This window comes from Zalophus californianus, chromosome 2 (assembly GCF_009762305.2).
Source record: "Zalophus californianus isolate mZalCal1 chromosome 2, mZalCal1.pri.v2, whole genome shotgun sequence".
NCBI classification, from domain to species: Eukaryota; Metazoa; Chordata; class Mammalia; order Carnivora; family Otariidae; genus Zalophus; species Zalophus californianus.
Window position 1 is genome coordinate 62,124,618 of NC_045596.1, and position 12,484 is coordinate 62,137,101.

A 12,484-nucleotide genomic window follows, 5' to 3' on the forward strand; every position below is an offset into this window, starting at 1 on the left:
ATTCGCTGTGGGTTTTTCATAAATGGCTTTTACGATATTGAGATATGTACCCCCTATCCTTACACTACGAAGAGTTTTAATCAAGAAAGGATGCAGTACTTTGTCAAATGCTTTTTCTGCATCAATTGAGAGGATCATATGGTTCTTGTTCTTTCTTTTATTAATGTATCACATTGATTGATTTGCAGACATTGAACCAGCCTTTCAGCCCAGGAATAAATCCCACTTGGTCATGGTGAAAAATCCTTCTAATGTACTATTGGCTAGTATCTTGGTGAGAATTCTTGCATCCATGTTCATCAGGGATATTGGTCTGTAATTCTCCTTTTTTATGGGGTCTTTGCCTGGTTTTGGGATCAAGGTAATGGTGGCCTCATAAAACGAGTTTGGAAGTTTTCCTTCCATTTCTATTTTTTGGAACAGTTTCAGGAGAATAGGTATTAATTCTTCTTTAAATGTTTGGTAGAATTCCCCCTGGGATGCCATCTGGCCCTGGGCTCTTGTTTCTTGGGAGATTTTTGATGACTGCTTCAATTTCCTTAGTGGTTATAGGTCTGTTCAGGTTTTCTATTTCTTCCTGGTTCAGTTTTGGTCGTTTATACGTCTCTAGGAATGCATCCATTTCTTCCAGATTATCTAATTTGCTAGCATATAGTTGCTCATAATACGTTCTTAGAATTGTTTTTATTTCTTTGGTGTTGGTTGTGATCTCTCCTCTTTCATTCATGATTTTATTTATTTGGGTCATTTCTCTTTTCTTTTGGTAAGTCTAGCCAGGGGTTTATCAATCTTATTAACTCTTTCAAAGAACCAGCTCCTAGTTTCGTTGATCTGTTCTACTGTTCTTTTGGTTTCTATTTCATTGATTTCTGCTCTGATCTTTATGATTTCTCTTCCCCTGCTGGTTTTAGGCTTTATTTGCTCTTCTTTCTCCAGCTCTGTTAGGTGTAGGGTTAGGTTGTGTATTTGAGAACTTTCTTGTTTCTTGAAAAGGCTTGTAGTGCTATATACGTTCCTCTTAGGATGACTTTCCTGCATCCCAAAGATTTTGAACAGTTGTGTTTTCATTTTCATTGGTTTCCATGAATTTTTAAAATTCTTCCTTAATTTCCTGTTTGCCCCATTCATTCTTTAGTAGGATGCTCTTTAGCCTCCATGTATTTGAGTTCTTTCCAAATTTCCTCTTGTGATTGAGTTCTAGTTTCAAAGCATTGTGGTCCGAAAATATGCAGGGAATGATCCCAATCTTTTGGTACTGGTTGAGACCTGATTTGTGACCCAGGATGTGATCTATTCTGGAGAATGTCCCGTGTGCACTAGAGAAGAATGTGTAATCTGTTGCTTTGGGATGGAAATGTTCTGAATATATCTGTGAAGTCCATCTTGTCCAGTGTGTCATTAAAGCCTTTATTTCCTTGTTGATCTTTTGCTTAGATGATCTGTCCATTTCAGTGAGGGGGTGTTAAAGTTCTATACTATTATTGTATTATTGTCAATATGTTTCTTTGATTTTGTTATTAATTGGCTTATATAATCGGCTGCTCCCAAGTTAGGATCATAAACGTTTACAATTGTTAGATATTCTTGTTGGATACAGTCCTTAAGTATAATGTAGTGTCCTTCCTCATCTCTTATTATACTCTTTGGTTTAAAATCTAATTTGTCTGATATAAGGATTGGCACCCCAACTTTCTTTTGGTGCCCATTAGCATGGGAAATGGTTTTCTCCCCCCTCACTTTCAATCTAGGGGTGTCTTTGGGTCTAAAATGAGTCTCTTGCAGAACAGCATATTGATGGGCCTTGTTTTTTTTACCCAATCTGATACCTTGTGTCTTTTGATTGTGGCATTTAGCCCATTTACATTTGGGGTAACTATTGAAAAATATAAATTTAGCACCATTGTATTGCCTGTAAGGTGATGTTACTGTGTATTGTCTGTGTTCCCTTCTGGTCTATGTTACTTTTAGGCTCTCTCTTTGCTTAGAGGACCCCTTTCAATATTTCTTGTACAGCTGGTATGGTGTTTGCAAATTCTATTAGTTTTTGTTTGTCCTGGAAGCTTTTTATCCCTCCTATTTTCAGTGACAGCCTAGCTGGATATAGTATTCTTGGCTGCATATTTTTCTCATTTAGTGCTCTAAATATATCATGCCAGTCCCTTGTGGCCTTCCAGATCTCTGTGGATAGGTTTGCTGCCAATCTAATGTTTCTACCATTGTAGGCTACAGACCTCTTCTCCTGAGCTGTTCAGGATATTCTCTTTGCTTCTGAGACTTGTGAGTTTTACTATTAGATGTCAGGTTGTTGACCTATTTTTATTGATTTTGAGGGAAGTTCTCAGTGCCTTCTGGATTTTGATGCCTGTTTCCTTCCCCAAATTAGGGACATTCTCTGCTATAATTTGCTCCAATGTACCTTCTGCCCCCCTCTCTCTTTCTTCTTCTTCTGGGATCCCAATTATTCTAATATTGTTTTGTCTTATGGTATCACTTATCCCTCGAATTCTCCCCTCATGATCCAGTAGTTGTTTCTCTTTTTCTCAGCTTCTTTATTCTCCTTCATTTGGTCTTCTATATCACTAATTCTCTCTTCTGCCTCATTTATCCTAGCAGTTAGGGCCTCCATTTTTTATTGCACCTCATTAATAGCCTTTTTGATTTTGACTTGGTTAGATTTAGTTCTTTTATTTCTCCAGAAAGTGATTCTCTAGTATCTTCTATGCTTCTTTCAAGCCCAGCTAGTATGTCTATAATCATCATTCTGAACTCTAGTTCTGACATCTTACTAATGTCCATATTGATTAGGTCCCTGGCAGTCAGTACTGCCTTTTTTTTTTTTTTTTTTGAGGTGAGTTTTTCTGTCTTGTCATTTTGTCCAGAGGAGAATAGATGAATGAGAGAACAAAATGCTAAAAGGGTAACAAAGACCCCAGAAAAATATAAACAAATCAGAAGAGACCCAAAACCAGGGCAAAAGAAAAAAAGAATATGATCAGGCTGGTGAATAGGACAGAGCCACACACTAGATTTTGGGTGTATTTTGGTCTGTTAGAAGAAATTGCCTTCCAAAATTTAAAAAAGAAAAACTTATATATACACAAAAATAAGGGTAAATACGCTGAAGGGATGGAATATGACTGTAACGAAAATTAAAAAGGATTTTAAAAAAGGAATTGACAACGATAAGATGTTGGTTGAAAAAAGTGAAAAACAATTAAAAAAAAGAGAGAGAGAATGTGTCAGGTGGGGGACTAGGACAAAGTCATACACTAGATTTAGGGTATATTTTGGTCTGTTAGAAGAAACTGTATCCCAAAATTTTAAAGAAAGAAAAACTTGTGTGTATATATATATATATCACACAAAAAATAAGGTTAAATACAATGAAGGGATAGAATATGACTGTAAAAATGAAAATTAAAAAAGATTTTTAAAAAGGAATTGTTAAGATGTTGGTTGAAAAAAGAAGAAAAATTCAACTAAAAAAATAGAAGAAGAAAAAATAAAGAAAATTTTAAAAATTAACTTTGAAAGACTAAAGAATTATGGGGTAAAAAAGCCATGAATTCTATGTGCTGTATTCCCCTAGCTCTGGGGTTTTGCCGTTCTCATTGCTCGGTAAACTTGGTCTTGGCTGGATGTTCTTGTGGATCTTCTGGGGGAGGGGCCTGTTGCAGTGAGTCTCAAATGTCTTTGCCTGAGGTAGAATTGCACCACCTTTGCCAGGGGCCAGGCTAAGTAATCTGCTCGGGTTTGCTCTTGGGAGCTTTTGTTCCCTGAAAGCTTTCCATACAGCTTTGGAGGATGAGAATGAAAATAGCAGCTTCCCAATCTCTGCCCTAGAGGAGCTGAGAACTTGGGGCCCCACTCCTCAGTGAGCCTCCAGAAAAAAGCAGTCAGTCACTCCTGTCTCCCCGGTCTCCGGCCACACTCTGTGCTCACCTGGCCTGTGATTGAGAGTCTCTATCTCTGGCACACGACCCCGTTTGGAGTCTCCAAACCCAGCAGATTCCTGTGGTGCTTCCTCCCCTCCCAGGGGAGGAAAGGGAGTCTCCCCGGATCTGCCACTTGTTGGGTCCCTACTGGAAAAGCAGTGGCCCGACTGTGCCACAGATTACAATTTATGGCAACCCCGAGCTGAGAGCCCACTCTTCGGCTCTGTTTTTGCAGCCAGCTTCCCTTCTCCAATACCTGGGAGCTCTGCCATACTCAGGCACCCCTGGTCTTTCTGTGACCCCGAGGGTCCTGAGACCACACTGTCCCAGCGAGGGTTCCACCCCCCGCTTAGCCACTGGAGTGACGTCCCTCAGTGGAGCAGACTTCTAAAAGTTCTGATTTTGTGCTCTGCTGCTCTATCACCTGCTGGTAGCTGGCTCCCTCCCCTCGCTGTCTATCTTCCCGTATATCGCCTCGGATTCACTTCTCCACATGTCCTACCTTCCAGAAAGTGGTTGCTTTTCTGTTCATAGAATTGCTGCTATTCCTTTCTTCAATCTCCTGTTGAGTTTGTAGGTGTTCTGAATGGTTTGATACCTATCTAGCTGAATTCCTGGACCAGACGAAATTTAATTCTCCTACTCCTCTGCCATCTTGCTCCTCCCCCCTACCCACACAAGATTTTGATAACATAATTCATGGTGTTATTGAATGCACCAATGGTTTATTTTTTGTTGTTGCTGACTCCTATTCCATTGTATGGATATACCACGGTTGATTCATTTACTAGCTGATGGACACTTGAGTTGTTTCCAGTTTTTGACTATTATGAATCTAACTGTTTTCAACATTCACACCCAAGTCTTCATGGGAACATATGATTTTGTTTCTCTTGAGTAAATACCTAGAAGTGAGATTGCTGGGTCATATGGTAGATGCATATTTAACTTTATAAGAAGCTGCTAGACTGTTTTCCAAAGTAATTCTACTATTTTGCATTCCCACCAGCAATATATGAGAATTTCAGTTCACATCTTTGCCAGCACTTGGTATTATAGTCTTTTAAACTTTAAGTATTTTAGTAAATGTTTAATCTCTTGTGATCTTCCTATGTATGAATTAGTTAAAATGGCTAATGATGAGCAATTTTTAATGTGCTTATTTCAGATCCATACATTTAGATTAGAAACCTACCTTACATGAAAGTCTTTCCCCATTGAATTACATTGGCAAAATTATCAAAAAAGAAATTGATTAGGTATATAGGGTTCTACTTCTGGATTCCTGTTTCATGATCTCTATATCTACCTTCCTTCCAGTACCATGTGGTCTTGATTAGTGGAGGTTAATAGTAAGTCTTAAAATTCAGTAGCAGGATGCTTCCTACTTTGTTCTTGTTCAAAATTATTTTGGACCCATGTCCTTTGTTTTTCCATATGAATTTTAGAATCACCTTGTCAATTTCTACCCCCTAAACTGATTTTGACTGGGATTCTATGGAATCTTATAGATCAATTTGGAGAGAATTTGCATTTTAATGATATTGAGTCTTCTAGTCATGAACATAGTACATCTTTCCATTTATATAAAATCTCTCTAATATTTTCAGCAATGTTTTGTAGTTGTACACATTCAGATCCTATAGTCCCCCCAAACCAAACCATGAGCTATAACCAATGAAGGACAATCATATGAAGGAGCAAAACAAACAGTTCCTTATTTATCATCTATATCATTTGGGAAGGGGTCAGATGTGACTTCTAGCCTAACTCCAATTGGACAGTATTTCTCCGACTCCTTCACAGAAAAGTAGTAAGATGGGACACATTCTAAGTCCCCCCGCTAGATCTACAAGTCTACCCAAATCTCCTCCTTTATCAATTCCCTTTTGCTACATCAGAGTAGGCACCTCTTCTCCTTATTCCTCCATGGCCAATCCCTCTACTGTGTTTTAAATCTCAGTCCCTCTTACCATCTCAGGAGCCAACAAATATCCTTTTGTCCTCTATAATCAGCCACTTCCTCCTAATTAGTTGCATCCCCATACTATTTAAACATATTTTAGTCTCTCCCATCTCAAAAACAAAAACAAAAAAAAATTCTTCCTGGTCCTCTTCTGACTACTGTCCCACCCCTTTCTTTACCTCCATCACAGCCAAACCTCTTGAGTTGTCTATATTCAACATCTCCATTTCCCCAGGTCTCTCTCTCTGTAGCACCCTCCAGATCAGGTTTTCACTCCCTCACTACCCCTAAGACAACTGTCAGTAAGGTCATCAATGACCATTGTAGCCATATCCTTCAGCTATTTCCACCAAAGTGCTATGTAGCTCCGTGGCTTACAACAAAAGCGTTTATTTCTTGTTCACGTGTCTTTAGTTGAGTAGCGGTTCAGCTGACAAGAGTGAGTTTGGGATTGATTCAGGCTATTTAGTTCAGGTCTATTCCATATGTGTCTTATTTTGGGGGGATCAGATGATACTCAGGGCATATTATTCTCATGGTGATGGCAGATGCAGAAAGGAGGTGAGCAAAAATATGCTATGCTTCCATGGATGAGGCTCAGAATTAACAACCAGTTTCTTACACTCACATTTTATTGGCCAAGGCAAGTCATATATCCTTGCCCAATATCAGTGGGGCAGAAAGTTTATTTTACCTTTAGTGGAACTGCAAAACCATATGGCAAAGAAGATGAGTACAAGGAGAGGTAAAGAATTGGGAACAGGGTGCCTGGGTGGCTCAGTCGTTAAGCTTCTGCCTTCGGCTCAGGCCATGATCCCAGGGTCCTGGGATCAAGCCCCACATCGGGCTCCCTGCTCAGCGGGAAGCCTGCTTCTCCCTCTCCCACTCCCCTTACTTGTATTCCCTCTCTCGCTGTCTCTCTCTCTGTGTCAAATAAATAAATAAAATCTTTTTTAAAAAAGAATTGGGAACAATATTAAATCTGCCACAGTTGGCAAGTACAATGATCAACGTTTCATACTCATCTGATGGAACTCAATTTTTCAGGAAAGGAGGACTAGTGCAGTTACGGTCTCTCCCCTTGTCACTCAGAATAACACACTTCTGAATTTCCTCCTACCTTTCTGGCCACTCCTTCTCAGTCTTATTTTCAGGCTCAGCCTTCTCTCTCTAGCCACTCAATAATAGAGAAGGTGACTTTGTTCCTCTTTTATCTTCATATACTTTCTTTCCAAGAGCTATCTAAGACCAAGTTTTCATTACCATGTAAACACTAATGACTCCCAGTTTTTCATCCCTGGTTCTCCTCTGAATTTCATTCCATTCTACCCAAATGACTCTGCTATATCTCCACTTTGGATCTTACAAAAGAACCACAAAAACTCAATGTCAAGGACCAAAATTTATGGTCCAATTCCAGCACTACCTACCTCAGTGAGAGCTCCACAATTGTCCAAATGTGCAAGATGGAAAACTAGGACTCATTTAAAAATTCATTTTCAATCATTACTAGCTCCATATCCAATCCATAACAAAACCCAGTTGACCTATTTCAATAAATATTCCCCTAAACTGTCCACACCCTCCGTTTTTATCAATACCCTATGCCAAAATGCCATCAATTCTCACCTGAACCAATTAAATAGCTTAAAATTGTTTATATCCTCCACCCCCGCTAATGCCTCTCTATAATGTGCTAAGGTGAACCTTACAACATGCACATCAGATGATGTCACTCCTGTTTCATTTCTAAGTTGAAGGGTCATTTCCTCAGGAAAGCATTCCATGTCCCTCCAGCCTATTTCAGATCTTTTGTCATATGCTCTCAAACCATATCTCTTTTCCTTAAGAACATTTACCTCAGTCACTAATAATACATTGTTAGTGTGACCATGTAATAAATATATATGTCTCCTCATTAGGCTATAAACTCCATGAGATCAAGAACTATGTTTGGTTTTGCTCATCCTTGTACCCTTAGCATCAGTTATGGCTTGGAACATAGTAGGAGTTCAAGAAATATTTGTTGAATGAATGAATGAATGCCTTGTAATTGTCTCATTTATTATTAATTATAATACTACAAAAATAACTTTTCATATGTTCATCCTATTTCTCTAACTGGATTAAAAATTTCTTGGAGAAATTGAGTCCAATTTTTATTTATTTGTCTCTCACACAGCATCCCAGATAGTGAATAAAGAACTTTTGTGCAAAATGAAGAGCATCTTGTATAGCACATAATTTGTTTGGAATATTTAGGAAATAATTTTTTTACCATATTACCTAGAATATATGACTAGAAGAAAGTAGGATCTAACTACATTTGTAACTACCACTGTACATCTGAACATGCTGGCAGATTTAAATCAATTGGTAATTGTCATTGAAATTTAATATAATTGTGTAATATTAAGATTTTCCAGTTAAATTCCTATTAAATTAGTAAATTTCAAATAATAAAACTATGTCATGATATTAGAGTACTAGTATTTTTCTAGAATACTACTGGAAAAAGCAAAATTAATAATGAATACATTCTCACTATAAATTTAAAATGACTAACTTTTATTAAATTCTTACTTGCTGTATCATTTAGGATCCCATTAGGAAACAGCATGCTCAGCTGGAAACTGAAGAGAATGCAATGAACTATTTCAGAGGTGTAGACAGGTTTAAGGGAACCAATAAAGAATGTTGGGACATCAAAGGACCAGTAACCATCCTGTCTTTAACTTCACTCTAAGCCAAGAGGTGGGAAGGAGAAGAAGGAGGAAGGGAAGGAAATGGTACTATGGAAAGTTTTTCTGGAGAGCTGCAGTTTGGAAACTAGATTGCCTGACAAAAACCATAGGCATGGAGGGATCAGTCACAAGAACTGAGTATAAACAAGGAGTGGAAGAAATAAATTCTTCTACCTCTGTTTCCTCTCATCCTCCAATCTCCTTTTCATATCCCATACCTAATTGACCAAGCACATCCAGCAGGGGTCAGATGAGGAAATTAAAGTTCAGAGAGATTAAAAAATTTGTGCAGAGTCACACAGCTACTAAATATCAGTTCTGGTATTTGAATCCTAGCAGGTGGACTCCAAATACCATAATCTCATTTATTATTTTACATGTGCAGTGGGGGACTGTCTCAACTACAACTCATTATAATAAAAGTTAATGAAGCCTACACACATATATTCCACTATTGAAAAGAATTGCTCATTCCTATGGTAGATAACCAATGTGACTTGCAAGCATGTTTTTTTTTTTTTATCTGAATGATAGCCTCTTTCTTTGAAATATGAAAATCAAATAAATAAATAAACAAATATCTTATATTTCAACATTTAGGGGGCTAGAAGACCCAGAAAAAATTCCCTGATTTAGCACCCACTCTTGAGTAGATAATGGGACTAATATCATTCTCCCTCAAAGGTGGGTGTGAAGAGGGCCACCTCTCCATCACTGCCTGCTTGGCCTGATTCTTTCTGTTGATCTCTGGGCAAGGGTCTCAGCAGGACCTCCAGCTCTGACTCTGAAACAGCCTCTGGTCTGGAGGCCCTTCTGTTTCTTGTCCACTCCTGAACAGTGCCCTCCCCACCAATCCAGAAGCCAGCCTAGGACCCTCTGAGAGCATTCGGGTAACCTCACAGGGCTCTGTGGTGCTTTTAAGGAACTTCTTCAGCATCCCCTGATGGTTAGCCCCCAAAATACCATGATCCCATTGAAGACAGGGCATGAGAGAGGTGACATTAATTCTGGGCACAAATTCCCTACTTCCTTCTCCATTCAGAGTGAGACCCTTAAGAGTATCTCCCAGGAATCACAGACAGGTATCTCCCAGGGATCACAGATATAGTCCTCCAACCAGCATCATTTGAGGGCATGTTAGAAGTGCAGAATCTGAATCAGAACCTGCATTTTAACAAGACTCCCAGATGATTTCTATGCAACTAATGCTGAGAAGCTCTTTCTTTTGCATTTCTCCCTGCCTACTCACTGCAGAAAGACAATATGTAATCAAATCTGAGGGCTGAACCATAATTCCCCCAAGCTAGGTCTGCAACCAGGATAAGGATGAAAAGAGGTAAAGTCAGAAGATCTTGGATCAAAATTTGTCCTACTAGTGATTAACTGAAATATAATTAATTTCTGAGTCACACTAGTCTAAATTTTCAGATGAAAATAATATCTACCCTTTAGGGAACTAAGAATAAAAACATTTTCAGATCTGCTACATGTAACTTGGGATCATTTCTGGGATTTGTAAATTCCAGGAAGTTGGGATTATTCTTCCATTTAGAATGTTATTCCACTGGTCTCCTACAAACAATTATGTTCAACCTTTTGAGTTTAAGCCTCTACTGGCATCCAGTGGCGGATGGTGCAATGTGGCAACATCAAACTCCCCAAACATGGGAATTTAGTGTACTCTAGAACTGATCCAGGAATTTAGGGCCCAACACCAGCATAGGACTCACTATATTACCTCCAAATCTTGCCATTTGCAGTGATGCAGATGGAGCTAGAGAGTATTATGCTAAGCAAAATAAGTCAATCAGAGAAAGACAAACACCATATGATTTCACTCATATGTGGAATTTAAGAAACCTAACAGATGAACATAAGGGGAGAAAAAGAGAGGCAAACCAAGAAAAAGACTCTTAACTATAGAGAACACACTGAAGGTTGCAGGAAGGGAGCTGGGTTGGGGTGGGGATGGGTTAAATGTGTGATGAGGTATTAAGGAGGGCATATGCTGTGATGAACATTGGGTATTGTATATAAGTAATAAATCACTAAATCATATACCTGAAAGCAATATTACACTATATGTTAATTAACTGGAATTTAAATAAAAACTTGGAAGAAAAAAACATTTCTAACATACTTTGTAACAAACAGCAGGTTAGGTCACTCAATTTCCTTACCTAAATCATGCTTTAGGTCTTTCTATTTGCTTTACTTACATGTTCTGCCCTTTCTGCCTCCAACCTCCTGAAAGTAAAAAAATGAAGATAAGAGAAAAAAAAAAAAGCACACTGATTCTTGCTTTCAATAAAGGAGATATTCCATTTATTAGATATCCAATATCTATGGATGGCCATAGATATTCCATTTTTAGCATGGTCAGTGTCCCTGGTATATTATCATGATGTCCACAAAGCCAGAAAACATTTTTAAAAATTTTGCCTAACATCTAGTTTTAAAAGTTGTAGTGTGCTTTATTGTTAATTGTAATGTGTAGACTCTCTGCCTAGGAGCAACTTCGAATTCCATTTTGGAAATGTAAGCACATAATTTTTAAGAATTAAAGCATCTTCCCACATTCTCTTATGTAGGATAACCTCATATGCAGATATACTTTTCACTAAAGTCAATGAGAATCTGAAAATCTCAATTGCAATGAGGGCATAGACAGGGATTTGTTTAACAGGACTCACTATGCCACAATCACTCTAATCTGGATTCTAGTCTTTGGAGGGTTTTTTTTTTTTTTTCAAACTTGTTAAAAGTAAAAGTTTTTAAACCTTCCTTATTCATGCTCCCTTTTATTATCCAACTACCCTTAGATGATTAATGAAAGTGAGCTTTTTTTCCTAAGTACTTCTTAGAGAGACTCTTGAATGTCTGACCTCAACAGGCCACTCCTGAAGGAGCTCACCTGGTGGCTGGGTGAAGAAAGTGGTCATGTCCACCTCCAGTTGTGGTGCTGCTGTGTAAAAGGCAGGTAGGGTGGTTCCACATTCTATGAATGCCGTGATTTCTGGAAATGCTGGCCAGTTCCAAACTCTACTGACTGGAAGAGACCTTGAAGTTCCCTCTAGGTCTCTTGTCACAATGAGAAGAACCAGGAAGGCTTTTCTTTTTCCCTGGCAAAAGCTAAAATTCCAAGGAAGATTAAAATTGAGGAAGTCTTCTCTTTTTTGGCCCCCTCAATTGTCCATGTGCTCCAGCTCTGCATTCTTGAGTTCCTCAGAACAGAAAGGGAATCTCGGTGTTAGTCTATGACTAATAAGATCATCCAGCCAATTCAAAGTGAAAAATTTATGTAACTTTGGGAAAACGTTGGCCAAAATCTGAGGTTGGTTTTTGGCAATGTTAAAGTCAACATATACTAACAACACAAATGCTTCTTTGTGTTCTGTAACCTTGGAACAAGCCATTGATGTTGACACCTAGCATTCACTTTCATATCCAACCTGTGGAGTTGGTGGCAGAGTGTGGCATCTTACCAAAGGCAAAATGACAACTTGCTTGTACATACACTGTACATACTTATAGTTTTTTTTAAGTCCTTATTTTGTATCATCTCAAAATGTGAGTGAAATCTTGGAAGCAACTTCTCTACTATCTGCTTTGTTTGTCCATAATCCAGTACTTACAAGACAAGGAACATATTCTCCAGGATTGCACTTCATCCTGTCCATTTTTGAGACAGAAATACTAAAATGAGAAACATGTGTGTCACTCTCTAGCTGTACATTGAAAAAGTTTTCTTTTTTTGGAAAAGGTTTATTATTGAAAATGAATTCACTTAAGACTTCCAAGGAAGATGGCAGAATAGGAGGATCCTGGCTCACCTCATT